At 38.3% G+C, this 3056-nt stretch overlaps 1 pseudogene; it reads right to left on the bottom strand.

Moving 5' to 3' along the window:
- Positions 1 to 963: 963 nt before the first annotated feature.
- LOC118353801 (signal peptidase complex subunit 1-like) lies at positions 964 to 1274 on the bottom strand (annotated as a pseudogene).
- Between the last annotated feature and the right edge of the window lie 1782 nt (positions 1275 to 3056).

Genomic DNA, 3056 nt, shown 5'->3' with positions numbered 1-3056 from the left:
ACATGATAATGGTGAAAATTAATAAGACAGAAAACAACAAATGTTGGAGAGGATGTGGAGAAAGGGCAATCCTCTTGCATTGTTGCTGGGAATGTGAATTGGTACAGCCACTCTGGAAAACTGTGTGGAGGTTCCTCAAAGAGTTAAAAATAGAGATACCCTATGACCCAGCAATTGCACTACTGAGGATTTACCCCAAAGATACAGATGCAGTGAAACACTGGGACACCTGCACCCCCAATGTTTATAGCAGCAATGTCCACAATAGCCAAACTCTGGAAGGAGCCTCAGTGTCCATCAAAAGATGAATGGAGAAAGAAGATGTGGTGTATATACAAACACATACAGACACACACATAATGGAATATTACTCAGCCATCAGAAAGGATGAATGCCCATTATTTGCTTTGACATGTATGGAACTGGAGGGTATTATGCTGAGTGAAGTAGTCAATCAGAGAAGGACAAGTATTATATGGTTTCACTCATATGGGGAATATAAGAAATAGTGAAAGGGATTATAGGGGAAAGGAGGGAAAATGAGTGGGAAAGATCAGAGAGGGTGGCAAAATATGAGAGACTCCTAACTCTGAAATGAACAAGGGGTAGTGAAAGGGGAGGTGGGGGGGGTGGGATGACTGGGTGACGGGCACTGAGGAGGGCACTTGACGGGATGAGCACTGGGTGTCATACTATATGTTGGCAAATCAAACTTCAACAAAAAATATATATATTAAGTTAAAAAAGGAATATAAAGAGAACAAAATCTACACACAACTGTGCTGAAAGAGAAGAGATGGGTTTTATCTCATGTTTTGGATATGAAAATAATTGAGCTCATCTCAGAAAAAAAGAAAGCAGGTGCTTTCTTTTTAGTAAAAGTAAATAGTAAGTAGTACTATTTTACTTTTAGTAAAAGTAAATAGTAAAAGTAATAGTAAAGCTAAATCATAAAAACCCTATTTAGTTATTTTTAGCATGTCTCTTATTGTTTTCTTTCTGCTGGTTTCTTGTCTTCTGAGCCTGATTCTTGAACACATAATCACATGTGGGGGTGCTGGCAGTAAATGGGCCATAGAGGAAGTGTCAATAAATATGAAAAAGAAAATCTGACCATAATTATATAGACAGTCCACCCATATTGTTCAGCCAAATACCCATAGATAAATACAAATATTGCAGAAAAAAAGAATAATTCCCTGAAACATCTGTTCAGCTAGCTTCTAGTACTTGTAGTACATTCGTGTAGGCAATGAGCTCAGATTCTCCAGCATAACTGGCTGATAAGGCTACCAGTGGCCTGAGGACAATGAAGACTCAGAAACCAGGTGAAGCTCAGTGGGACTGCTGAGCCTGAGGATGCAATGGCCACAGCACCAGAGGCAGATGTCTCCCTATTTTTAACTTTTTGAGGAACCTCCATACTGTTATCCAGAGTGACTACCACCAGGTTTCTTTCTCACCAACAGTGCAAGAAGTTTCCTCTTTCTGCACATCCTCACCAACATCTGTTGTTTCCTGAGTTGTTCATTTTAGCCATTCTAACCAGTGTGAGGTGGTGTGCCATTGTGATTTTGATTTGTATTTTCCTGATTATAGGTGATGTTGAACATTTTTTCATGTGTCTGTTAGACATTTGTATGCCTTCTTTTGAGAAATATCTGTTCATGTCTTCTGTCCATTTCTTAACTGGATTTTTTTTAATTTTTGGGGTGTTGAATTTGATAAATTCTTTATAAATGTTGGATTCCAGCCATTCATCTGATATGTCATTTGCAAATATCTCCTCCCATTCTGTTGGTCATATTTTAGTTTTGCTAATTGTTTCATTTGTTGTGAAAAGGCTTTTTATCTTGATGAAGATAATAGCTCATTTGTGCTTCTGTTTCCCTTGCCTCTGGAGACCTGTCTAGTAAGAACTTGTGGTTGTCAAGGTAAAAAAAGTTAATGCCTGTGTTCTTCTCTAGGATTTTGATGGATTCCTGTCTCACATTTAGATCTTTCATCCATTCTTAGTATATTTTTGTGTATAATGTGAGGAAATAGTCCAGTTTCATTGTTCTACATGTGGCTGTTCAATTTTCCCCACACCATTTGTTGAAGAAATGGTCTTTTTTTCCATCGGATAATCTTTCCTGCTTTGTTGAAGATTAGTTGACTATCGGGTTGAGGGACTGGGTTCTCTATTCTGTTCCATTGATCTGTGTGTCTGTTTTTATGCCAGTACCATACTGTCTTGATGTAATAGAGCTTGAAGTCTGGCATTATGATGCTTCCAGCTTTGGTTTACTTTTTCAAAATTCCTCTGGCTATTCAGGCTCTAGGATTGTTTGTTCCAGCTTCTAAAAGTGCTGGTGTTATTTTGATAGGGATTATGTTGAGTGTGTAGATTTTTTTAGGTAGCATAGATATTTTTTATTATTTATTTATTCATGAGAGACACAGAAAGAGAGAGGCAGAGACATAGGCAGAGGGAGAAACAGGCTCCACGCAGGAAGTCCAATGTGGGACTCAATCCCAGACCTCCAGGATCACGCCCTGGTCCCGAAGGCAGATGCTCAACCACTGAGCCACCCAGGCGTCCCGGTAACATAGATATTTTATTAATATTTGTTCTTCCAACACATGAGCATGGAATATTTTTCCATTCTTTGTATCTTCCTCAATTTCTTTCATAAGTATTCTATAGTTTTCAGAGTACAGATGTTTTATCTCTTTAGGTAGGTTTATTCCTAGATATCTTATGGTTTTTGATCCAATTGTAAATGGTATTGATTCCTTGTTTTCTCTTTCTGCTAGTTCATGTTTGGTCTATAGAAATGCAACAGATGTCTGTGCATTCACTTTATATCCTGTGACTTTGCTGAATTCCAGTATGAGTTCTAGCAATTTTAGGGTGGAGTATTTTGGGTTTTCTACATAGAGTATCATGTTGTCTGCGAAGAGTGAAGGTATGACTTCTTCCTTGCTTATTTGGAGGCAGTTTATTTCTTTTTGTTGCCTGACTACTGAGGCTAGGACTTCCAGTTCTATATTGAACAAGAGTCACTGGTGAG

The sequence above is a fragment of the Canis lupus genome, chromosome X (assembly GCF_003254725.2).
Source record: "Canis lupus dingo isolate Sandy chromosome X, ASM325472v2, whole genome shotgun sequence".
In the NCBI taxonomy this organism is placed as follows: Eukaryota; Metazoa; Chordata; class Mammalia; order Carnivora; family Canidae; genus Canis; species Canis lupus.
Note: the sequence above shows the minus strand (reverse complement) of the source record. Positions and strands in the feature narration are given on the sequence as shown.